Source organism: Acomys minous (genome assembly GCF_964271855.1).
Source record: "Acomys minous genome assembly, chromosome: 5".
NCBI classification, from domain to species: Eukaryota; Metazoa; Chordata; class Mammalia; order Rodentia; family Muridae; genus Acomys; species Acomys minous.
The window spans coordinates 9757939-9785769 of NC_140494.1; the positions used below are offsets into that span (position 1 = coordinate 9757939).

The window sequence follows — 27831 nt, forward strand, 5'->3', positions numbered from 1 at the left end:
AATGTTGTGTCCTCAGGGACAATGTTACTTACTGTCTCCCCCCATTGGATTATTTTCTCTTCTTCTCTTTTGCCCTATTGGATACCAAATTGTGTTAACTACATCTTTATAAATTTGTCCTCATCAGTTTCTCTTTTGCATTACTCTTTCCTACTTTAGGCCTTAATAAGATATCTTTTAAAATAGCCTAATGTTAAACACACACACACACACACACACACACACACACACACACACACACACACTATTACTACTAATTGGGAACCACCATACAGTGCACACAGCGCATTAGATCACTAAAACATAGTCCCTATTCCAATGGAATCTTTGTGCCTTTGAGCAAAATCTCCCCCTTTCTCATCATTTTCTATCATTCATACTCTCTGGTAACTGTTTTTGTATAGTAATGGTTTTCTTTTATCTGCCTCGTTTCACTTAGTGTCGTACTCTCTAGTTTCATGTTAAGAGTGACAGAAGTTTCCTTTTTTATGATGTCTTTCTCATTCTTTCATCCATTCACTCATTCATACGGCATTTTGAGGCAGGATTAGGATGACTTGCATCTCTCTGTTCTTTTACTGGCTTTGGACTGGGTGACAGAAGCATAAGTAAATATGGAAAATGTGTGACATGAAGATGATAAATCATTTAAATCAACTTCACCAAAATATTTCTATATGAACATAAAAGTTCGCCAGCTTGATTTGGCACCCGCTTATGACCACAAAGAGAAGAAAATCATGATTCATGTTTCATGGGCTTGGGAAGGGAGAACAAAATCATGTAAGAATGTTTTTGATGTTTTCCCCTTGAAAGTACAAGTTTTTATGGTATAATGTGTCAAAGGCTAGCCTTGACCTTGTTATGTAGCCAAAGATGACATAAAGTTCATCCTCCTGCCTTCGTGTCCTGAGTGTTGGCATTACAGGCATGTGTTGTAGTATCCAGTTTACCAAATGCTAGGGACGGGACCCTGTGATTCCTACATGTTAAGCAAGTACTCCAAAAACTGAGCATATCCCCAACTCCTGAAGATACCTAACTAAGAACTTTGGGGAAAGCCCATGATGCTTGCTGTAGTGGTGCTATGTAGCTTAACCTAGATCATAGCTGGATCATTTCAGGCACTGAGCCAAGAGCAAGGAGCCATGATAACAAATTGAGACATTGTGTGGCATATTGTAATGAAAATGGACTAATTTTTCTTTTAAATAAAGGTCATCACTTGGTACCTTAAAGCCATAGAAGTGGGAAATATTGAAAACATTTTAAAAAGCGTTCACATCTCATTTAATAAATGCTCTTCCTGCTCCTTCATTTTCCACTTATAGGACTCCGAACAAGCAGCTTAACTAAATCTCAACTTTTTCCTCAGAAAAATGAGAGCAATGGCACCACAGTGTTATCTCAAACAAAGATTTAAACATCAGGCTTTTGTGAATCGAGAAAGTACAATGTAACTTTTCAGTTGTTATACATTATAGAACATTTATGCTTGACTCTTTCCCTTGCTTGGCTACAGGCCATAAGAAATAACTTAGCCCCATACTCTTTGCATGTTGGAAGTACTCAGACTATAGCTACTCATCAAACGAGTGCATCTAGGTCCTGTGTACTGAGAAGAATGCATCAAAAACCTTGTTACCGGGAACACAGACTGGAGAGTGGCATGAAATACCCCAAGGAGAGTGAACGAATCCTTTGACTGAGATCTTTGGGATTAGGAGAGTAATTCTTTGGGATTAGGATAGTCTGAGTCATTTTAGATAGAATCTGGTTGGAAGCTTTGAGGAAGCTAGAGGGCAGACAAAGTCATTTCCTTCCGCCATTCATTTAAAGCTGCAAATATCAACAGTCCAATGGCACAAGCAATGTGTATTACTCATATCTGAGATTCGGCGACTATTGACCAAGCACCTTGATGACATAGCATTTGCTACACCCTACCAGCTTCCTATTTACTATCAGTATGTAAACTATAAGCCAAAAGTGAACAAAAGGAAACAAAGAAAATAAGTACACAAAATAATCAATAGTCATTTAAAATGAGAGTGTCTAGCCAGCTCAGCCTGCATGGTGAGAGTTCACTTTGTAGATAGCTGCCCCTTTTGTATCTACGTAAGGTGGAGTTAAGAGAAAAGAAAGAAAGAAGGAAGGGGAGAGAAAAAGAGAGAAAGCCAATAGGAAGAGAAGGGGAGAGAAGTTCTCTGGTTCCTGTTTTGTTTTGTTGTCCTTGTTTGTTTGTTTCAGGACATTATCCCTACTCTGAAGCTTTACTCTCATAACCCCGTTACCGCTCGAAGACCCCACCTCTTGGTAGCACCACAGCGCAGCGAGTGGTTAGAATTTCAACATCTGAATTCGAGGTGAACAAACATTCATTCTCAACACCACCATATTGGCAAATGCACTTCTTTTTGAGTTGCCCCAATGCCTGCATTTCTATCACTATGGATATTTTGGGGGAGGTGAAAGGCCTCTTGAGCCCTTCACAAAACACAGCACTCACACCGGAAGTGAAAGGATTTGATTAGTCTTACTGCTTCCTCAACCACTCTCCTCTCCGACCACACAAATACGCTTGGCGAGAGGGAGCAGCAATGATGGGCAGAGACTGTGTTCCGTCCTTTTGCTATTGCTCTGACAAAATACCATGTACGAAGCAATTTGGAAAGGAAGGATTTATTTTGGTTTACATGGCCAGGAAAAGATGGCAGTGGGTCTGACAGGCTGCTGGTCACGTTGCACAAGCAAGTAGGCTCAAGTTATGAAACCCCAGTGTCTCTTCCAAGTCTCCTACTTCTTCCAGTGAATCTCCACCTCCCAAAGGTTCCATAGCCTTCCAAAGCAGCATCTTCATTCGAGGCCCAAGCAGTCAAATGCCTGAGCCCATGGAAGACCTGTCATACTGAAGCCATAGCAGAGCCTTGGACGTCAGCTATTGTGAGTTTATAGAGTATCCCGTGTCCTTACATTTGCTGACTTTCAAGTACTACACATGTGGTTGGCGTATGGAATCCTGGTGCGCATTTTCTCCAAGGTCACACCATCAGCTAAAGCATGCTTGGATTCGGTGAATCATCCTCCAGGTAATATCCTTCCCTATGCATGTGCTAAATTCATCAATTCAAGATTTACGAGCACTCGTCTTCTCGGCAACTTAAAACCACTATGCAGGTAGATGCACCTGGGATGTGATAAATTGAGTCAATTATAAACACAACTCGGGAGAAGCAGCACAAACAAAATTTAGCACCTCTTTCTCACTTATCTCTTTCTCTCGAGTGACAGAGGTTTTAGGGTCTAAATTATCTACATGAATTGTATCAGCATTTTTTTTCCATTTCTATATGGAGATACCCCCAAATTATGGCCAACATTACCGTTGCCCCCAATCTCTTCTTGGCTTCAAGATAATAAATATCCTCTTACAACTTAAAAAAAAATCGAGATGCCCTTTTCACTTTGACCATGCAGATGGAGGAATTGTAAATAACCCATCCTTGACACTCTTCAGAAATAAAATGCGATGAAGAGTTCAGTTGTCTGATTACATTCTCCCAATAAAATCTCACCCAGCCTATTCTCTCCCCAGGGATATGGAGCAAGCACTCAATCGACATCATTTCCCCTTTGAACAGACTCGTATCTTGTCAAGATGTCATCAATACAAATACTTTGACATTTTTAGTACCATGATGGGGAAGCAGGTTGAATTTTTCAATGCCCCCCCCCCAGCCAATATAAGTCAGTCTGAGATACTTAATTTCTATTCAAGATCCTTTGCTTCTATTATAAACAGATCCCGCAGTGGGAGATAAATTTCATGGCAACAGTTTGGACTTTTTTATGAACCACCTGCAAGTTTTCTGCAAACAACATGTTTTATGGGAGCTCAAGGCAATGCTCACCCATCAAGGCCTGACAGTCAGGGGAGGATGGATGAGGCCTTATCTCAGGCACACACGTAACCTTCCCTGTCCCCTGGCCTGACCTCCCTCTGCACTCATTTATGAAAATGATTCATCTTTAAAGAGCTTCCTCGCTCTGCCTGGAGGCAGTAGATCTTTTTGCACTGGACTTGTGTAGGCTGAGGTTATAAACTTCGATGTGTAAGCTATTTGGAGGGGCTTAATTTTGAATATTGGGAAAAGAAGAGTGTACCATCCACGTATTTCCTTAAAGAAACAGCCTCATTCCGGCACTTCCTTCTACAGAAATATGGTTCCATGAATTTCACGGAGAAGGCATTGTCAGGGTTCAACTTTTATTAAGTTTTGCCGCATACTAAGCACATTGAAATAGTGGTTTGGCAACTCTTTCTACCACTGTGCTGACATTTCACCTAGCTCGCTGGTTAAAAAAAAAAAAGATGGCTTTTGCAGTGTAGATGTGTTGCTGTAGGGGACAACAAGAAGGGCACGATTTGTGTCAATATTGGTAAATATTGCTAGGCAGCTTTTGAATATTTCTTAGAGCTGAAAACACTTAGCAGGAAAACAATTGAAACTGAAATGAAGGATCCAAGATCTCAAAGTGTAAAGGGAGGAGATGGCTTAATTGCTCACAAGGGCAAGGACCTGAGTTCAGATCCCCAGCACCATTAAAAAGCAACATCCCTGTAATCTCATCATTGAGGGGCACAGAGATGGGTAGATCTGTATGGCTCATTAACCAGCCAGCCTAACCTTTGGGTGAGCAAATTTAGCCTGGTTCAAAAAGTAATGTGGAGAACAATGGAGGAAGACACCTAAGGTGTGACCGATGGTCTCCACGCACCTGTACACAGATGCCCACACCTGTATACAGTGCTTACTCATGTGACCAATGGTCTCCATGCACCTGTACACAGATGCCCACACCTGTATACAGTGCTTACTCATGTTACCTGCCTCTCCTCATACACATTTTTCAAAGTTACAGTTTGAGAAAAGAGAAGATAACACAGATTGATCCATTCCTTCAGGAAGAATTTGTGGACTAGAACAACCGGCTTTATTTACAAACTACTTGAGGACCGAATCTGATGTTAGAAATATTGTAAGAAGATGTACCTGGGTCATAGTTGTAGGAAAAAAAAGAAGAAGAAGGAGGAGGAGAAGAAGAAGAAGAAGAAGAAGAAGAAGAAGAAGAAGAAGAAGAAGAAGAAGAAGAAGAAGAAGAGAAGAAATGTCTAGGGATGTAACCCAGGGTCAGAACAACTACCCAGCATGCAGGAAGCCCTGAGTTCAGTCGTCAGCACTGTAAATAAAGTAATAAGTAAGTAAGAAAAAAAAAAGGGAAGATAGAAAATCTTTAGATAGTGGTTTTTTTTTAATTCAAAACTTTATGCAGCACAATTTAAGAACAAATAGGACATTCTAAAACAGTGGCAGATAAACATTGTTTTAAAGGGCTGATGTTAAGTTTTTAGTTTTCATGGGTCTTATGTTCTCTGTCAGAGCTATGAAACCACCAATAGAAGCATTATTTAAATTTTGGCTGTGTTTTAATTAAGGTTTATCTTGCTAGAAGAGAATAATAACTACGGTCAGATGGCTGGGAAGGTGGCTCAATGGGCTGGAACACTTGCTGCCAACCGTGGTAACCCTGGAAGAAGAGCGCTCACTTCAGCAGGTTGTTATTTGACCTCCACATGCATGGCATGGCAAGTGCATGTCCGTGTGAATGCACATGCACAATAAATACATGTAACAAAATTAATGAGTTTAGTTAATATGTTAATTGCTAATCTCTGATATTCCCATGGTGAAGTGTGTACTGGTGACTGTGAACAAGCCTGCATGGAATGTTTGCTTTTAAAACATATTCACAACCTCAAAGTGGGTGATAATAGAGGGAAACATACCCCAAGCCTACACAGAACCTTTGTACACATGCTCTTTACTGTCTGTTAAGGTTTTATTGCTGTGAAGAGACACCATGACCATGATACTCTTATAAAGGGAAACAGTTAATTGGGATTGGCTTACAGACCAGAGGTTTAGTACATTGTCTTCATGGCTGGAAGCATGGCAGCAGGTAGGCAGACAAGGCACTGGAGAGTTAGCTGAGAGCTCTACATCTTGATGCACAGGCAGCCGAAACTGCCTGCCACACACTCAGTGTGGCTTGAGCATATGAGACCTTAAAGCCTGCCTACAGCAATCACTTCCTCTAAGAAGACCACGCCTACTCCAACAAGGCCCCACCACATAATAGTGCCACTCTTGCTCCCTATGAGCCTATGGGGACCATTTTCTTTCAAATTACCACACTGTCCTATGTTTGAGACTTCAGGGTTCTCTGCAAGATATTAGCAGTTAAAATTAGCTAAGTCACTTTAACTTAGCTCCCTCAAAATTCCATTTGTTAAAAGTAACCATGCCCAGTTCTACGGGTCTGGCTTGGTGATCCTTGAGGGTACATCTACCTAGAAGGTGTCAAATGACATCTTACAATAGCAAAGGCTGCCCATGCTTCTGGTTGGCAGTGATCAAACACTGTGGCTGTGGAAGCCCATATAGGAAGGTATTTGCTGTTCTTTGGAGAACTGAAAATTCAGCCCATCTCTTCTTTAACCTTTATTCTCTGAGGAGATTAAAACGAGGCAGAGGTCAAAGGATTATAGGTGTGGGCTAGTTTCCAAGTTGGAAACTCTGAAAAGTCTTTGAAGGATATATATACACAGACACACATACATATATACATACATACATACACACACACATATTTCTCTTCTTTTGTTTCTTACTGTCAAGAAGTAAACAGCTTTGCAAAGTCTTACATTTTCATTATTATATTCCAACTCACTACTGGACTAGGAAAAAAAATGGAGCCAGACATTTGTGAACCAAAACCTCTGATTACTGAGGCAAAATGAAATTTTCTTCTTTTAAACAATTTCTCTCAGGTATTTGTCTTAATGACTAAAGGTTTTGCCTAAGCCTCCACCCATGCACTGTCTAATTAGATGACTTGCCTCTAGTCTTCATGTGCATAGGAGAAAATTCCCATACTATTTATAGATGATTAAAATGATAGATCAAGACAAAACTAAGGGATAGAGGCTGTGTCAGGAGGTCTTTAGGGTTTAAATATAAGTGCACAATCCACTTACATTTAGTGTTATTTCCTCAACTGAGGGGTCCATCATGCATGTTGTAATTTCTTTTCAAACACGTACAAAATATGCATGTCCATCCCCAGGGCTCACACAACATATCTGATGTAGGTTTATAGCTTTCCCCACATAACTTCTCTGTGAAAATACAGAATCATTGCAGTTCTGGGAACAGAACAACCACAATTTCAACTCACAATTGGTTGTTGACTCCCTTTCCCATCTCACCTTTCCAGTTATAACTAAAAAAGTCCTACAAGTATTTCAGAGGTTCCCACAAAATAATGCATGCGTTTTCCTTGGAGTGAGGGGATTGTAATTTTGTCAAGATTTGTCCTTTGTTTTTTTTTGGGGGGGAAGTCCTTGCCATGTCTCTGTACTACTGTCATATTCTGCAGCTGGCTTTTGCTTTGATAGCAAGCTATTCGAACATTTTCCCCAAGAACTTAGTTTATCCTGAAACATGCTGCCATTTGTGCACCACTGTAGGCCTCTTTGTGTTTGCAATGGTTTCAACTACACAGTGTTAGCAGATGCTCTTCTCCACTTGTGTGACATTCATAGTTCTACTGTGGACCCTGGAGGAACGAGACTACACAATCCGAGAGTTTTAGTCACCAGAATCTCTTGCACCTCTGAAACTTCGGGCTTTTTCAATGGGCTTAAGGAACTTTCTTAATGGACTTTATTCTTTCCAAGAATTAAAAAAAAAAAAAAAAAAGGATTCAACAATAGTCTCCTTGACCATCAGGCAAATAGACTTTCTGTTTTTGCATTTATTCGTTATCTTAGTATATTTGGACATGTCTTGGAAGTAGGGACAGTTTAGACTCTACCTAATCTATATAAGGATGAAGAAACTAATAACTACTATCACCTTGTGGTCTTGTGCCCCATTAAATTTCTTTATAAATTAGAGGATGGAAAGATAGATGTGTTTAAAAATAGTTGTTTTAAGGGCTAAAGATGTGGCTTACTGACAGAACATTTTGTAGAATAGGTAAGAACTTAGATTTGGTCTCTGGAACTGCAGAGAGAAGTCAAAATGTTTTAGTCTTGAAAGGAGCGAAAGGAGCAGGAGCAGATTTTCCTACAAATCCTGTTTTTTTCTGGCAGGGAATGATGAATTATTCCAATTATCTGTTGCTTCCTTGGAAGAATTCAGAACACTGTGTTTACAGTAGTCCCTAATGCCTACTATTACACTCTTAAAATTGCGTAATGAATTGATGGATTGGGAACCAAATGCATGCAGATAAAACAAGCCTGGAGTTATTGTTTTGAAGTGAAAGATGTTTGAAAGCATTTTGCTCTTCCTTAGTTGTTATGAAGGTGTGAGATGCCGCTGTTAGACGTTGACTGCTTAGTGTTAGGCACTAGTAACTTTAAATAAAGCATTAATTGCATTGGAACAGTGAGGGTCTTTGAGCATTGTTTTATTTGAGTTTACTAAGAGGAAACTGGAGGCATGAAAATATTCTCAAAGAAGTAGCTGGCAGAAAAAAGACGAGGATGGGACAGTGTTATAGAAACTTGTAAGTAAGTGTGTTAGAAACCAGCTCTGACATCTCAGAGGAAACAATAGGAGAGAATTATATATCGAGTGATCTATCTATTCATTCCTGAGGGGGGCCAGTTTTATAAAGAAATATAACCAAAAAGAGATTAGTTAATTGACTACGTTCACTGTTGGTTGTTTAGTTCCTTGATTACCTTTTCAGTGCTAGGAAAAGTGCTTATTGAAATAATCGAGCAATAGACTTGCTGAATATATGCTACCTACAAGAAGCACCGACTTGATTTGAAATATTGGGATCAGCTATAGCAAGAAAACTGAACATCTATCTGCTATATAGACACAGACTCATCTCCACTTGCTCCAAGTTTCTTTGGTGGAGATCTTTAATTGTTATGACCATCTGAGCCACGATTACTTGATTTATTAAAAAAGATGCCATCAAAATTATAGAACTTGTTTCTTCCTCACAAGTGGCCAGGGTTCTTCTTCCTATTCAAACTATCGGACCTGACATTTGGCTCCTGCTATACAGAAAGCTCAAGAAGACATGACACGTCTTCTGGGAACTATCGCTCATTCTCCCTGTTCATGAATTGTCATGCCCTTCTGAGAACATACCCCATCAGTCCTCTGAAATAGAGCGTCAGATAACTAAGTCATTCTCAGCTGATTCTCCAACAGATAAATGGTGAGCTTCACCAAAGATACCTGCCCACAAGTCTTTTGAGACGAAAACAATCGGGTCTCAGATAACAAGGGAACTTGATGACTTTTAGCACAGTCATGGTTTTCCTTGGCCCACACATAGACAGTGGTGATTTCTGGGTCTTCATAAGCATTTTATTTGCATATCTCATCTTTAGTAATTTATGCTGAGGCCACAGAAATGATTAGAGAATCCATGATGCCAGACACATAGTATATCTTCAAGAAATACAAGAGGGGCCAAGGAGAGTGAGAACTAGTTTTTGATATGAACAACTGGACTTTGATAGGACTGTTGCCTTTGTTATCCTCCTAAAGAAGTGTTCTATGTGCATGGATCCCAACTAATTGATAGAAAACTAGGATCCTCCTAGTCCTGAAAAATTCACTATGCAGATTTTTGTGTCTCCTATTCTTATTGGGGCTCTCCAACACTGAAAATGAACAACCAAATAAGCTCGAGAAATAAGATAGCTAGTCACCGACAGAGGATCCTGGGGACAGAATTGTGTTGGGTGACAAGCACAGATTAATTTTTCTAGACTCTCGTCTAGAGTAGAGTATGGCAGAATGTTGTTGTTTTGGAAGGAGTGCAGACTTCTGGATTGATAGAATAATCTTGTAGTAAGAACCTTGGAAAAGAGACTTAAAGGACTTTTAGTTGTCTTTAAGGTAGAGCATCTATCCACAGACTGGCAGAAGTGAATGTCAAGTGATGTAATATTTTAATTTTCTTATCTGGGTTGGCGATTTTGACAATAGTAATAATAATATGAGCAGTGATAAGGGTTAATATTTATTGAGAGTTTACAACCTGCTGGGGATCCCTGATAATTTCTTGACATCTATTTTTTTAATGTAATGCCTACAACAATCAACCTGTCAGATAACTGCTTATTACAATGAGGAAACTGTGGCTTAGAGTTAAGTAAACTGCCCAAGGCCACAGAGCTTGCCAACCATGCAGATCTGCACTGGATTCTAGAAGTAGCTTGTGCTGGTTTAGATCAGTCAAAGCAGAAAGACTGGCAGTAATTTTAGGATTTAAATGGATGCAATGTAAACATAGCAGACAAATAACTGCAAGTCCTATTTTATGCCACATGTCTTTTGTTTTAATTGCATACGAACCTTTTTATCAAGGGTCTGCAAGCTATGGTCTCTCACCAAAATCTTACCTACCCCTTGTTTTTATACAGATTGTGAGCTAAGAATGACTTGTGTATTTTAAGTGGTTGAAAAATTGAAATCATATTTTCTGGGTGTGAATTTCAAATCCCAACATCTAGAAAGATAGGTCTTTTAAAAAATATATTTAACTAATTTATTCATATTACATCTCAATTGTTATCCCATCCATTGTATCCTCCCTCTCTTCCATTTTACCCTTACTCCCCTCCCCTATGACTGTGACTGAGGAGGACCTCCTCCCTCTGTATATGCTCATGGGTACCAAGTCTCTTCTTAGAAGCCAAGAAAAATAGGTCTTAAAAGAGCAATGTTTATATATTATGTACAGTGGTCCTTGGTCTACACTGGTAGAAGTTGCATAGTTGAAACAGGAATTTTGTGATGGGCATAATCTAAAACATATAGAGTATGGTTCTTTTCTGAAAAGCTTACCTGGAACCAAGGATGATGGTGCATATCTGTAGTCTGAGAAAATGGGACATGGTCATAGGAAAAATCAATTGCTCAACTTCACCCTTGGCTACATCATGACTTCTAGGTATCTTGGGCTATAAGGATTCTTGCCTCAAAACAAAAACCAAAGACAAAACAAAACTAAAACCAAAAAAACCAAACAAACAAATATAAAAACCAAACCAACCCCCAAAAAACTTCCCAAATCTCTGAAAGTAAAAAAGAAAAAGAAAAAAAGACAGAAAGAACAATTATGACAGGTCTTGCTTTTAATTTTCTGTAACAAGGTTGTGGGAAGAAAGACTTTGAAGGCAGATCAAAGTGTGAATTTTGTCTTCCTCACTTTTATAATCACTTGGGAAGGGCTAGTTAACCTTTGTGTACCTCAGTTTCTACATCTGAGCAATGGTGACAATGGTGCCAACCTCACAGAACTGTGGGAAAGGGTACTAATCAGTCAAGAATAGTGCCTGGCATGTGGCTAGTGCTACCATGGTCCCTATCATGCAAAATTTTTATGAGATTGGTACTTAGTACCTTTGCTACCATCTTGTAGCTCCACCACAGAATAGTTCAGTTAGAGATGGTGACTCTTTTCTTGACCTACTTTGCTTAGTCCTTTATCAGAACTGGACTGGTTTCCTTGGCTCCTCTTGCCTTGGGTCAGAAGCAACAAGGAGCTGATATCTAGTCCACACACCCATCTCAAGTACAGCTGGTTCTGTCTTCACTGACTTTGGCCTTGGGCTCCCTTGGCTGGTGTAACTGCTTGGGTGGGTGTGGGAAAACCCTGTGGACTTGGGAACTGAGGCAAGACATGGTAAGGCTCACAAGGCTTGCCATGGGTGGAAAGATGATATTGAAGCCAATGGGTGTTTTAGGAGTGAGTGGGCAGAGTGGCTGCTTCTATGAAGTGACTTTAAGAACCTTTTCTGCTTCCAGATTATGTCAGCTCCCTGGGAAGGATTTGTGACTTCACTGTATGATGGGTATACATGTGGGGTGGGGAAAATGAACAGAGGGTAGAAGAGAGAAACTTGTAGCAAAATCCAGATGTGCTTACCTTAGCACGCCAGAGGCCAACTCTAGTCAATGACAATACAGTGTGGCATGAGGAGACTCTAGCTGTGATAGATGCTAGCATCTGTTTCTTTCTTTCCTTTTTAGAGCCCTGAGATTGGGGCCTTCTAGAATATTCTGTATCTGACTTTACTGCGGGGCTATGATTTGATGTGACTATTTTAGAGTGTTAACTAGCTTATCACAGTAACTGGATCACTTATGATTTCAAAACAGTAATGAAGCTCTCTGGTTTATCACTGAAAACCCACTACTTACCTATTCATTCATTGGTTCTGTCTTTTTTTTTTTCTTCTTTTTCTTCTTGTGCATTTTTCTTTGAATGGCCAATTGAATTGCTAACCTTCCACCTAAAGGTCATAGGTTCTGACTCCATGACTTAGCTCAAATATAACTCTAAACTTCTGCAGCTTCAAGGTTTAGATTTTGAGGAGAGAGAAAAAAAATATATGTGGTGGTTACTGTTCTTTAATGTGTAGATTCCAGGATCATACCTAGTTCATCCAATTCATATTTTCCTGATCTTGAGCCAATATGACCTTTCTGTGTCTCAGGCTCCTCATCTGTAAAACAGCAGTGGGAAGTATTGTGATTGAGAGGCTCGAGTGATCTACCTGATGAAAGCAGTTCACGGTGCTCCTTGTTATCAATCAGGATGATGGTTTTGGTTGCTGTGATCACTACTCAAGGAGGTGTTGTTGCTTAGGGCTGTGCATATTATTATATGCACATGAGTCCCCGTGACTGGCCTCTGAGAGATGTACGTATTATCCTACTAGATGGAGATTGGTTAACTTGCTTAATGTCATGCTACAAAGTGACAGGGCATGGATTTCCTCCAGGCTCACTAGCTGCAGATCCCATGCATTTTCAATTCTCAGATTCATTGATTCTCTACTCACACTACACCTAATCATGAAAATTAAGTTATTTTTTTGCATAATTAATAAGGTAGCATTGAACACTTGAATAGTTTCATGTAAAGAACTTTTTTTTTTTTGGCATTCATCCTGTTAAAGAATCAAAATGTGAAGTTAAAATGCACAGCAGTCTACAGTACTTTTAAGGCTAGTTTTGAAGAAAAACATTTTCCTTATACCCAGACACTTAATAGGACGGCATAGACATTTTATTTCTTATCTCACACTGGGAGTGCCAAGCAAGGGGACCTTATAGGATCTTGTAACTCAGAGTGAGTGTGTGACAGTGGTACGTGGGGATGTGTGCCCTTTAGAGGTGGGAGCAAGAAAATATAATTAATTGTTACCAGAGGGAACAGCTGAGCTGGGTGGAGGCTTACTGTGATTCATTGGGTCCTTGACTCGGGTGACTTGATGAGTTTCTACAACGCCTTCTGATAAACACTTGCTTAGGGAGATTGTGTATTGCCCAGGGTGTAACCAATGCCACCTCTCAATTGTTGTTTAGAAGCAAGGAAACCATGTTGTAAAGGGAGATTCAAGGATAGAAAACTAAAGGAGAGTGGCTCACCTCAGTAGGGCTTAGAGTTCCACGTGACCATGGGCTTCACATGATGAGCCTATCCAAGAATAAAAACAAAAACAAAAACAAAACAAAACAAAACAAAAAACACATTTAAAGATACCAGAAGATAAACTGTCCTAAAAATGAGAAAAAAAACCAACTCAACATCATAGGGAAATGAGGGTTCTCAGGAAAGCTGACTCTGATAGAAAATGATCCAAAGCAAACAACATAGGCTATTACTAACAATGGAATTGCTTTCCCACAGGCACAATGGGTTCAGCAAGCATTTGTGAATTTCTAACAGAGCTATTACTGTAAAAGATTTTATTTAGGAATTATGTGTATGTGTGTGTATATTATTGTGAGACTATAAGCCTGTTTGTGTGTATGTACACTGTGGCTAGAGGCACCAAATTGCCCCTTCCTTGTGTGGGTGTGGGAGTTACAGTTTCGAAGCACCTGGGAACTGAAGTTGGTCCTCTGCAAGAACAAGTGGCCTTATTTGCAAAGCCATCACTCTGCCCCGACACGTGTTCTTCTAATACTATTTTTACCTTGCTGTATTTGTTACCATTGACTTAGCCTACAGAGTGTAGGAGATGGCACCTGGTATTAATTCTAAAACTATTTATTTTCTGAACTTAATTTCCTCTGATAAGTGTCCTTAAAAGCAAAACAAGATCTTTTTATCTTCTGGAGGTGACTTTCTAGAGCAAAGCAGTGGGTATGGTTAAGTCTTTTAGTGAAAAATAGGAAGGGCAGCACATTCTAAAGTCTGGATGTTCTAAGAGAGTCTAGACATGAGCATATTGTCAAGAATCAAGGGAAGCCATGATATCTACATCATACCTTATCCATCTTCCTGTGATCTCTGTAAGTCAGGATGAGTGACCTCCTCAAGCTGCTGTGGTGTCCACCCTTAGGCTTTTAGTCTCTGCACATATAATATGTCTGCCTGTATTATATTGCAAGTCCCCATTTGAGAAACTTCTGTTCTGCCCTATTAACAGAATGCAGATCAAGACTCTTGCAAAAAGCTTTTCTTTAATCTAAAAGATTTGACAAATTTATACATCTCTACAATGTGTTATGATCATATTCGCCCACCATCTCCTTCCCTGGTCCCACTACAATTTCTGCTAGTCCTAGTCTTCTTTTTAACTAAGCCCTTCCTGACTTTTATATTTTTGCTTGGTTCAAGTCTTATGTAGGTGGCCACAGCTACCGTATGTCCTTGATTTCAATAGTCATGTCATATGCAAAAGTCAGCATCTTGCAATGTGCTCCTATCTTCTCCTCTTCCATGATATCCCCTGGCCCCTGGAGGGGCTGATACAGGTGCCTAACTCAAGGATAATCACTCACTTAAAAGTCACTTCATTCTCATTAATTTGATCAGCTATGAGTTACTACATTAACCATTTCCCACTGGGAAAAAAAAAAAGAAGATTCCGAGAGCAGCACTCGTTTATTGATACAAATGTACACATTTAGAAAGTAGTATGTTCTTTCTCCTAGGGTTTGTGACTTTCCTGGCCAAGACCTTTTGACCATATTTACAGTCCCAGGTATGTACTCGTTCCCATGGATCACTCTTCCAATCCAAGCAGAAAGAGGTTGTTCCCCTCCCAGTGATGCCACTCTTCTGCTAGTGGGTACCCAGCATCCATAGCTAGGTAAGACCACACCTTTCTATCCCAGCGGCCTCAACAGCACCTTCCAGCCCCATGAAAGATAGGAGAGATTCTCTCCCAGTTCATCTCCAGCTTGATTTCTCTGTGTTCTGTATCCAAGGTGCATGATGTTGTCAGCAGTCGAGTTTTATCAAGAAGTTCTGGTGGGCAATGACGAATAACGATTATAGTCTGTATTGTTTGGGAGTCTCTGAGGAATCCTGGCCAGCAACCCATAGGATGGTATCATATGGCACTAGAATTTTCATGAGAAACCAATGGCTTCTAGAAACAAGGGTAATTGGTGAGTTAGGATTGTCACCATGAATTTTAAATTTTAAATGGTATATACATATGTCTGAGTTTCACATTATTTAGTCCTAACATTTAAAAAGTGCTAAAATGGTATGTATTCATTTAATAAATGTATCCAAAATGGGTAGAGCAGCAAGGGATACCAGGGAGGGTCCTTTAGGAAGATTTCCTGAAGCCAACAAGATTGACAATATGGAATTGTGTCAAAGAGGTAGATTGTTTTATAATTGTGAAGATGCGAATGGAGGAAGAAGGCAGAATTGACCTTTTTGTTTATCGAGAACAAGATGGGTGTAGCTCAAAGAGCCAGGGGGAACTCAGAAGAGCTGGTGATGAAATCGCACTCTCCTGAAGGAGACTTCAGGCTGCCAAGCGCACTGTCACTGGGCTAAGTTCAGGCTTGTTAACTGGAAGTGGGCTAATAAGAAAGTCTTCCAAGAGATACTGACATTTCAAATGAAGCTGAAGAACGGAGAGAGAGATTATCTTGGTGGGAGGTCATAGATACCACTGGGAGGAATTTGAACCTGTAGCCCACCTCACATCTCCCTTGCCGAAGGAAATGAGGTGTCAATGAAAGACTATAAGGCATAGGATTACTTGTGCATCTGAGAGAGATGTCTGTGCTTACAGAATGAGAGGAGTTTAATTAGAAGCCTTGTGATAATCCAGCTGTCAAGGGGGCAAGAAGGTCACCTGCATGCAGTCATAGAGATGCATATGAATTGATGAATGTGATGAATTGGGATGTAACAGAAGCAACAAGGATTAATAATGCTTGTGGTAGCTACCACATTTCTGGGGTTAGGACTTGGGTGGATGATATTCATGCAAGTTCTGAGACGGACACTAAAGGTTGTAAACCCTAGGATGATTTGAGTAGAAGACATTCCGGGAGGAGCTGTAGTAGTTAATTTTCTCATCCGCTGAAAGACTGAGAGGCACGACTTAAGGGAGGAAGGCTTTAATTTGGCTCACAGTTTAGAGGTTTCAGTCCTTCATGGTGAGGTAGTCATGGCAACAGGTGAGGCTGTTCCATTGCGGTAGAACCTTGCTGTGAAGTCTGTTCATGTCTCAATGGTTCAGCAAGATGAGCAGGGCAATGACCTTCACTTGACAGACAGGCCTGCTTTTCCAAAGGTGCCACAAATTTCCAGGAATAGCAGCACCAGACAATAACCAGTCATTCAACTCTAGAGCTGGTGAGGACATTTTATTTCCAAAACCATTAGAACCAACAAGGTTAGTTTTCTTCTGTTTCTTCATTTAAAAAAATATATATTTGGACAGTCTTCTGGAACATCCAAGTAGAAGGCTCTTAAAAGATTTTAACAATAAAGAATCAGTGAGGAGGGGCTGGTGAGTTAGCTCAGCAGGTAACAACACACATGCTTTTCTAGAGAATCCAATTTTGTTTCCCAGCCCACAGGTCAGGGGCATCTGCCTATGGTCTCCTTGGACAACTGTATACACACACACACACACACACACACACACACACACACACACACACACACACACACCCCTCCACATTATCTAAAGACAGTAACAGAAATAAATTAAATAAAAAGAAACTGAATATTTGAATTTAAAAACCAACAGACTAGGATTTAAGGATGAGCAAGAGGGAAGAAAAGACATCTGAAGAGTCATCACCAAATCATGGATCCAGCGGAGCTGTTAATGTGACTGTAGAGTTCCTGGAACTGCAGGGAGACTGGTGTGTTTGGCATACTGTTTTGCATCCATCTCTAAGAAACAGAATTTGAATGGCACCTGAAGAATGGCAGAGGAACAGTGGCCTAATTGCAGTTAAGCTCAAAGCTACCAACTAGAGGAGGGAAAGGGTCTCCCTCGAGTGCTGCCATTTACTGTACCTTAGCCATTTGCCTCTTCGTTGCTTCAAAATTTTCACTGAAAGAGGAAGATCGTTTTTTCATACATGCCACAGTTTTAAAGGAAGTCAAACATATCCAAAGACGACCAAGAGTGCATCATCTTGGGAGCTTATTATCATTGTAGTTCTCATGGGATTTCTAAAAATCATGTTTATTTTGAGAAATGTAGGCATGGGGGAAGGTGAGTATATATTTGTAGTGTGTTTATGTTGGGTATATATTTGTATGTGCATGAGAAAGAGAGAGGAGGGGAGGGTTAACTCGTGCATGTCTACATTTAGAGGCCACAGATCAACCTCAGGTGTCATTCCTCTGGCACCACACACATTGTTTTTGAAACAGGGTCTTTCACTGCTCTGGAACTTTCGAAGTCCACTCTCCTAGCTGACAAATGAGCCCTTGCTTCTGCCTCTCCCGATCGGGAGTAATCATACGCTACTACACAGGTTCTTTTCTTTTCCTTCCTTTGTTTTGAAGATTGAACTGAACTCAGATCCTCATGTCTGCACAACCAGCGTTTTGCCAAGTGAGCCATTTCCACAGCCCGCAAAGTTCATAGTTTTAAGGTGCTAAACATTGCATAAACACGTTCTAAGGCATCACACTTAACTATCACCATAGTGTAGTGAAACAGGAAGTCATTATTCTTCTTTTAGTTTTGCAGATGGAGAAAATTGGAATTTTAGGAGATGATCTAGTCAAGATAGTCACTCTTGGTTAAGTGGCCAATTCTGGAAATCTGTTTCAGGCATTTGGGCAAAAAATATGATTAGAAAATTTACAAATTTTCCACAGAAGTCTATCATTTCATCTTCAGATTAAAATGAAAAGATGTAGCCTTACCAGTTAAATATTCATATTAGCTAATATTATAGATGCCAGCCATGTGTAAAGTGTTGTATGCAGTACAGGACAGATATATAGAAAAATATACAGCATGGTTGAGGACTGAAAGTCTCCACATAGCATATAAAAGACAAGCACAGGTCCAAGCATAATATGATAATACTTGAAAAGTGAGGGCAATAATCCCAGAGAAAGCATGATATGTACACTGGGAACTGCTAGGGCAGCGTTTTACAAGATAAGTCATTTGCAAAGACATAATGGAGAAAATATGGCTTGAACTTAGTTTAGGAAATGCTCAATGAATACGACTGCCACATAGAGAGAACAAGAGTAAAGAGAAGTCAAGGTCAAAGTAGGGTCAGTGAACTCTCACTGTGTGCCAGAAACTCTTCATGTAGTGGTGCCAGGCAGAAAATTTTGCACAGGCAAAGCGGTCAGGTCAGGTATTGCAGAAACTTGGATTGTCAGCCTAGGAGCCTCACTCTGTGTGTGTGTGTGTGTGTGTGTGTGTATACTTGTGAGTGTGCATGATACACTTGTATGTGCATATGCATACCTGTGAGTGTGGAGGCCAGAGGTCAACCTTGTGTGCTGTTCTTCCTCAGAGTTCATCCTCCTTGTCTTCTGAGATATGTTCACTCACTGTTCTAGAACTTGCTCATTCAGCTAGGCTGTATTTCCCATGAGCTCCAAAGAGGCCTGTCTCCACCTCCCTATTGCTCTTCCCCTCCCTCCCTTCTTTTTACTAGCATAGATTCCCAGTGTTGAGCCCACGTCCTCCTGCTTGTGAAGCAACCCTCTATTGAGTGAGCCATCTCTCCATCCTATTCTTAAATCTGAATTATTTTTATTAACTTAGTGACTTTAAAAATCAGGTGGTTAATTTAGTGGAAGAATTGCAAAATTTCACAGCACTTCTTGCCTGGTTGTTTTGGAAACTGGTTTCTTTTTGTTCTGTTTGCTAATGACAGTTTGGAAAAATAACCAGCAGGCATTAACAACTTTTAAAGAATGAAAGCTTAGGCAGTATGCATGGGTTATTTTCTACTAAATCGCTCAGGTTTTCATAGAGCAATTTACGAAGGCTCATTTGCTAAGGGCTTTTCTGTTGAAGGGGACATACCCTCAGGCTCCTCTTGGGACTTCCCTGAGAATCTCCCCAAGGTTGGCTTCCTTTTACATCACTGGATTGAGGACTAACAGTGAAAAATATATTTCCCCAAAAGGCGAAGCAAATGTCAAGTCAGCAAAGTCAGAAAGTGTGGTGAGGCTTAGGCATTTACCGAAGATGATCACATCTGACATTTAAAGTCGCTTGTTCTAACACACACACATACACACACATGCACGCATGTGCATGCACACAGTATTACAGAAGTTAATGTTGAGGCTATTTTCAATCTTATCAAAACCACTATCAGGAAAAGATGACAAAGTGCTGCATGCTTACTGGTAGCTCCAGTCCTGACTAACGTTTGATGAATTCTATAGCCAGTAGACAACTCTATAATATCTGCTTGAGATAGCCGTGATGTTACAACACTGGGCGTGGCTAAGCATAGTGAAGAGAAGTTAAAACTCTCTACACTTGCATAGAGTTGTGTAATGTTCAAGGTGTGCCAAGAGCTTCTCATTAGGATGTGTTCCCAGCAGTGAAAAGGAAAACATACCATCTACCCTCACTTGGACTCCGAGGTGTACATTAGGAAATGAATTTCCTGGGCTCACAGATGCTCCATGGTGCCCTCAAAAGGATGCCTACCAGCTTAGCAACTGTTTCACTATCACATGAAGTAAATCTAAAGCCCATAGAGTAGACAATTTAGAAGAATGTCACTTGAAAACATAATTTTATTATGACTCCGTGGGTCACAGTGTCAGCTGTGCAAACAGAAGGATCTGAGTTCAGATTCCATCACCCATATCAAAACCTCGGCGGTGCAGGGCTGTGCATGAAGAACCCCAGCACAGAGGGGCAGAGGCAGGTCAATCCCAAGAGATCACTGGCCAGCAGGTTTAGGCATACAGTTAGCTCCTGGCTCAGGACCAGATCTTGTCTCAAAAACAAGGCAGAAAACCATAAAAGAAAGCAACCAATATCGACCTCTACCCTCTACACATGTGAGCATGGGTGTGTTCCCACAGACGTGTACACTCCCTTCCCCCCCTCCCCCCTCCTCCCCCCCCCCACACACATACACTTATACAATACCTTTAAAAAGCTGAGCTGGGGAGATGGGTCAGTGGTCACGTTTACGGAGTAAACATGAGGCCCCTAGATGTCACATAAGTACCTGCAATTTCAGCCTCGGAAGACAGAAAGAGGATCCCCAGAACAAGCTGCCAGGTGAAACCAGCCATATTGGCCGGCTCTCATCTTGGCTAAGAAATCCTGCTTCAACGACTGTGATGGAGGAACATCCAAGGAAGAGTCCTAACATCAACCTTGGACCTCTACATGCGCGCGCGCGAGCGCACACGCACACACACACACACACAAATATACACCAGCACACACATATACACCCACACATACATTCAAGCATATGTGTGTGTGTAGTGTGTGTATGTGTGCATACCAATACACATAAAAAGAATAGTAACAGGAAAAGACTGAGTCTTATGAGGGAGAACTACAAAGATTTTGACAAGTTACATAGGTATCTTTCAACTCTAACTGGCATCTTGGTGGATCTTTACAGATTTTGGAGGTAAGTATCCGGATACCAAAATGAATGAACTGAACAGCCACTGCCATCATAAATAACTCTGAACTTGTGGGTTGGAACCTTTTGGTGATATTGCTGTTTGACCTGTGTTCCTATGCCTCCCAGTAGTTGAGCTATCTCAGATACAACCAGACCCTAGATGTTACACAAAACTCAAAGCAGACTAAAACAAAGACACCAACAAAATGAATCTTGTATCAGATGTGTGACCCCACTTCCATCTCGCTCTTCAGTGAATCACTGATAGGCACATACTTGAGTGGTGTCAGAGGAGGTCAAAAAATGTTCTAATTTCTAGTCTTATGTTTTTCAAACCACTCTATCATGTTCTCAATTTTATTTCATGTATTTTGTCTCTATTACAATTTATTTTTCTTCCCCCTGGGGTCACTAAATATCTTTGCCTCTTAGAGATCTAGATAAGGAAAGATGAATGTGAATAAGAAAGAGTAATGATTAATCCCAGCACTTGGGAGGCAGGGGCAAGCTGTTCTCTTGAGTTCGAGGCCAGCCTGCTCTACAAAGTGAGCCCAGGACAGCCAAGGCTACACAGAGAAACCCTGTCTTGAAACACACACACACACACACACACACACACACACACACACACACACACACATAAACACAAAGAGTAATGAGGTGTGAATACAGTCAAAGTATATTAGATCCATGGGTTCCATGGATGGAAACATCAAAGCAAACCCATACGCCACTGAACAATTGATGTAGACTGATATAAAAAAGTCTATTCATGTCCCAAACTGATTTAATAAAACTTGGCTTCATAAGAATGCCCATCACATTTCTTATAGTTCATATAAAATGTTGTAAAGTAGCAGCAATGAAAAGAAAGGAACACAACTGTGTGAGGGGGAAGCATTTATCTGCTCTCTTTACAGTTTTTTATCCCAATAATCACCTGAAATCAAGTACTTTGGTTAAGGGAACCACAGGTATGCTCAAAACAAGTATCGTGAATTAATTCAGCTGGGAGTTTCACTCATTCTGACAGCTCTTGTATTCTTCTGTAAAGGACCTAATTAGCTAGGCATCCACCCATCCCTGAGATGACTAAGTAAGAGGCAGATACCTCAGTGCCATATTAGAAGCCTATACTCTTCATCTGACACAGAAAATGAAGGGAGGGGTATGAGGAGATAGTTTAGTGGGTAAAATTGTGGCCATATCAACCTGAGGACCCTACTTAAGATCCTTGGCACCCATTTAAACATCACCAGCATGAGCCTGTAACCATAATACTGGGGGAGCAGAGACAGGCAAATCTTGGGTTATTATTGGCCAGCCAGACTAGCCAAACTAGTGAACTTTAAGTTCAGCGAGAGATTTTGTCACAAAAAATAAGATGGAGAGCAATAGAGGAAAGTCCATGATGCTGACCCCTGTCCTCTCCATATACATACATGGGTGATTGTACCCCCATATGCTTGTGTACACACATGCACACGTCACAACACATCCAGTATGTATATACACACATGCATGCAGACACGCACAGAGACACAGAAACAGAGAGGAATAGAGACGCAAGAAAGAAAACTTCAGGCATCTTTGCGTTTCATCTGGTTGGCCTAAGAGCAGGTCTGTGATAGGAGTAGGTTCAACAGATGAAACAAACTCTTAGACAGAAGAAAGAGTTTTCTCTGTGCGTTCTGCTGAGCAAAACCAAGTAAGCTTGTAGCTCCAGCTGCAAGCGAGAGCCACCTGATGGCTGCCAGGCAACACCTAAGGATGAAATCAGTGCTTGTGGGGACAGGCATCAAAGAATGAAGCCTTTTGCAGCTGAATGTGAGACAAGAGCCCTCCTGTTCTCTGCGTTTGCTCTTATACAGAGCAGAATGTTACCCTTTTATTCCAGCCACTTCATGGTGTACCAACAAAAACATCATCATGAATATTCTAATAGTGCCAGGAGAATATGAAGACAGGAAGTCCACCTTTCTTTTCTGTCTTAGCATGCCAGTGGGAATTACCTCCATACTAATAGAAACACTTGAATGGGGATGGGCAGATTGCTCAGATTTAAAGTGCAGAGAAGCGAACATGAGAAACGCAGTTCAGGTCCCTGGGATGTGTGTAAATTCTGGGTGGGAATAGCATTGTACCTGTAAGTCTAGCTCTCCAAACCCAGCAACAGGCATACCCAGAGCTACCTGGCTGGCCAGGGTACCCATTACCCGTGAGCTATGAATTCAATTTCAAGATCCTGCCTGAAAGGACAGAGGTAGAAAGTGATAGATTAGGATTCCTAGCATCAACCTTGAACCCCCAAATGCAAGAACACACATGTGCATGTGTACCACACAGTATGTGTGCCCCCACACATGCAAATGTGGATATACAAATGTACACCCACTACCCATGCAGTTTTAAAAATACCAGAATAGCACAACAAGTCTTGGAAGCCTGAGTTCCAGGACTGACCCCCATGACATAAATGTGTCATGGGGCCCAAGCTTCCTTCTTCCTCCTTTGAAAGGGCATAATAACCCATATTCCACCCACTGTATCGTGTGACTTCCTTAAAATTTACAAAGATAATACATATGAAGACTCAGGCTCAATTTAATGTCTTTCAGCTATTCAATGAGTCAGGTTCTTTAAATATGTTTCTACCTAAATTCTTTCAGTAAATTCCCCAGGTGTTCCCAATTGCAGGTGAGAGAAACCAGGGATAAGAAAGTCTGAAAGATGTTCATAAAATCCATGTATGGTAAATGACAGGAAGGAATTTCTCCCTTACATCTGCCTCATGCCAAAAACAATTACAGAGCCCATGTTAGTCACTTTATTTTATTTTATTTTTTTTAAAATGTTTGGTCATTATGTCAGACACTTGAGATAAGTAAGTTAGGAGAGAGAAGACTTGGCTCATGATTTCAGAAGCTTGGTTCATGTGTCAGTGCTTTGGACTTCTGGTGAGACACAGATCAGGGCAACGGAACCGGTGGCGTTCATTTTACAGCAGCCATGAGCTGTGGAGTGAGGGGAAGAAGGAAGCGACAGAGGGAGGATGGAAGGATGGAGGGAGAAGGGGACAGAAGGCCTGTGTGCTCCCAGAGCATGTCTTATGTAACCTGCTTCCTGCCAATAGGTACCACCTCCTGCCTTTTGTCACCTCCCAATAATACCACCAGGTTTAGAATGTGTCAAGAGATTTTATGTTTTTGAGTAGGTCAGAGTTTTCAGGATCTACTTACTTTCCCCAAACCCCACAGCATACCACCAAGTTGCTCCCTGTTACATATATGAACCTGTAGAGGACATTTCATGTTCAAACCATACTAGCTCCTAAGTGGTGAGACTATGTCTGTTTGAGAAGACATTGGACATCTTACATGCCATTGCCTAGGGCTTGCCATTATGTCTTCAGTACGGCTCACATCCCTGGACTGTGCTCTGTGTCCATTCTCGCATTTATTCTCCTTGATGACCCTGGGAAGCAAGACATTAGAATCCACAGACTAGTATGAGAAAGGGATGCACAGAAGTATTTTTGATGTCTCATTCAAGTGGCTGAGACAATATTTGCATCTTATTCCAGGTCTGTGTGAATCCTATTGCCCAAGTCTATTACCTTCAGGGTTGGAAAAGGAGCTGGATTTGGAATTATCTTACTGATGTTGAGGTGTGGTAGGAGTTTGATATCAAATTTATATAGGAAAGCCTCCCCCTGCCCCCTTTTTAAAACACAGGCTACATTTCTTTAACACAGTGCTGGTTAGCTGGCTTGCTATTCTCCTGCCTTATGCCCACTTCCTTCCTGGGAGACCTGAGCCATTCCACACAATCTTCCTACATATTGTGGGGTGCCAGAGAGACCAGGTCAGGAGATACAGGAGGGTAGAACCTCTGGGCAAAGGTTTAAACAGTAGTCAGTGCCGTTTGCCCTTAAGGAAAGTGATCAGAACACTGACAATCCTGAGCCTATAAAGAGCTCCTGTGTTTGATAGAAGTTATTTAACTCTTGGCCACCGCCTTGAGCAGTGTGCTCAATGTAATTAAAATTGTTTTAATGACTTGGAGTCATGGTGGTGTGCATAGACTTTACTCTGCGATAGCAATTGTTTACTCTCTCATCCCCTAATCTCATGCTGCAAAGGCTCTTGTCTGCCAGGTGTTTTTCTTCCAGTATTCTTTTTCCTTCTTAATTTGGACATCTAATTTGCTGTGGCCTAATACATCAGATAAACACAATTGTTAGAGCTGCATGCAAAATAAGAACCCATAAGACCAGCAGCCCGGTGGGTAAGTGTTGGGAAATAAGATTTGTAGCTGCAGACATTTTTTGGGTGTTCAAGTTATATGCTGCATTCCATATGGTGGAGTTTTTCCAATGAGAAAATCCATTAGGTCACCCAGTAACCTTCTCAAGCTATGTGTGAGGACAGAACTGTGACTCAGAGCTAATAACAATGGCTAATATTTATTGAGCACTTATGATACCTCAAACAATACTATGCACCCTATCTCATTTGCCATCCACCACACATCTGTGAACTAGGAACTATCATTATTCTTGTTTTAAAGATGAGAAGACCGGGGTGCGAGAAGGTTAAGCAACATGCCTAGTGTTACACAGCTACTAAGTGGTTGAGAAACAATTCAAGTCAACACTAACTACTGTGGTTGACTAAAAGGAACTTGCCTGGAGCCAGTCAAGAAATCAGTGAAGGGTGAAAATGAGAATTCAGGCCATCAGATTACCAGTTCAGATACTACAAACTGTACCCTGATGTCTAAATCCACTGTAAACACACACACACACACACACACACAGAGAGAGAGAGAGAGAGAGAGAGAGAGAGAGAGAGAGAGAGAGAGAGAGAGAGAGAGAGAGAGAGAAGAAAGAAACGTGGGACATGGAAGAGATGCAAAGACCACACACACACACACACACACACACACACACACACACATACATATACAAATACATGCACAAAGACAGACAAATGCACACACAAACATATACATGGGCATACTCACACACACACACACAGACATACAACTATTTATATCACACAGTTTCCAGAGTTATTTTTCAAATTACTTATATTTTTCCTTCTACTCTCTTCAAATCATCTTTCACAATCTTTCATATAAGTAGATTTGGGCTCATATAGGAACCTGGGCGATGAGGATTCTGATTTTTGATAGAATTGTCATGAAGATAATGACTTTACAGAAAAATAAGGAGAGACCTAAATCAGTATGAAAATTTTTATCTATTTTTTTTTACAATTACATGTATGTCTAGTGTATGCTGTGATCATATCCACCCAGGTTACCTTGACTCATTCCCCTCTCATTCTTGCCGATTCCTTTATTTCCAGCTGGCTCCCCCCGTATCTCTATGCCTTGTGTGTGTGCGTGTGCACGCATGTGTGCATGCACGCACACGGGCAGGCTCTATGCATATCTGCTGTGTTTGTATTTTTACAACCATGAAATACTCTGATGATAGCCCTTCACAGCACTCCTCTGCATCCTCACTTTTATGATCTTTCTGTCTTCTCTTCTGTAATGCTCCGTAGACTGTGAAGGGGGTGATAAATATGTTTTGCTTAGGGCTGAGAATTCCACTGTCACATATTCTCAGTACTTGGATAAGCTGTGTGAGTCTCTGCATTAGCTGTCTCTCTCTGAGTACACAAAAGTCTACATCAAGCTTCTATGTGTGAACACTTTAAAGATGATATTTTTAAGTGATACAATCAACAGATATCAGGCATTTCAGTCTTTCCGCTTTTACATCCACACCAAGCTCTCTTTTGCTTTAAAGCCCCCTTCTTACATGAGACAACATATGATTACTTGCCCGTGGTTGTGGTGGTGGTGGAGGTGGCGGTGGCGGTGGTGGAGGTGGTGGTGGTGGTGGTGGAGGTGGTGGAGGAGGCGGTGGAGGAGGCGGTGGTGGAGGAGGCGGTGGTGGTGGTGGTGATGTTGTTGTTGTTGTTGTTGGTGATGTTGGAGGTGGTGGTGGTGGTGGTAGTGGCTGTGGTGGTGATGATGGGACTGACTCAGGGCACTTGGCATGACGATCTCTAGCTCCATGTGTTTCTAGCAAATCACCTATTTTCATTTTCCATTACGGCTGACTGAAATGGCATTATGGACATGTACCCTATTATCTTTATCTATTCATGTATTGAAGGGTACCTAGGGCGAGTACAGAGCTTGGTTATTGTGAACAGTGGCACAATAAATATAGCTATGTGGGTATTTTTATAGTAAGCTGTCAAATCAATCTTTAGTTATTAAAAAAAATTTGTTCTCTTCATGGTGGGTGGCATGACAGAAGTCCAGATGTGTGAATTAGGAGAGGTTCAGTGTTTTTAGTATAGTTTTGTTTGTTGATGCTGTAATAAATTTTATATTCTGGGCATTGATAACTCTCCAAGCAGCCTTTCTAATTACCCATGGAACTCTGAGAGCATTGATTGTGCTCCCCCACCCCATCCCAGAATGACTGCAGCCAGAGAAGAGGGCCTAACAGCTTCCTTGCAGGACTCTTCCCATGAAGGGCGCAAGCCCCTTGCTGCACACGTTTGGGCTCCCTACTCTACTTTTTCTTATGTCAGGGTAGTAGAATCACCAACCAGGAAGGAGGAGAGTTGGTAGAATTATGCTCCATGGTTTCCCATGCAGAGTACGGTGACTGAGTCCTCCTCGTATTTGGATGAGCCTTATCTAATTATAACTCTGTGGCTGGAGCGTTCTCCTCTCAGTCAAGGTGTGTATCCAAGTTTCCACCTCTGTATCTGCTCTAACAGATCTTTCTCAAATAACTTTCCCCATCGTTTGTAAGTAC

At 41.1% G+C, this 27831-nt stretch overlaps 1 long non-coding RNA gene across 2 annotated transcripts in view; it reads right to left on the reverse strand.

Moving 5' to 3' along the window:
* Positions 1–2674: 2674 nt before the first annotated feature.
* Positions 2675–27831, reverse strand: part of LOC311597460 — a 34267-nt gene continuing 9110 nt past the window's right edge. Inside the window, exons 2-5 of one of the 2 annotated variants that reach the window (XR_014779244.1) lie at positions 13542–13590; positions 12545–12613; positions 10950–11081; positions 2675–3187 (exon numbers count right to left, since the gene is read on the reverse strand). This is a non-coding gene — a long non-coding RNA (uncharacterized lncRNA). Of the gene's footprint in view, positions 3188–10949; positions 11082–12308; positions 12614–13541; positions 13591–27831 lie in introns of both variants that reach the window. The other variant, XR_014779245.1, reaches the window with a different exon arrangement.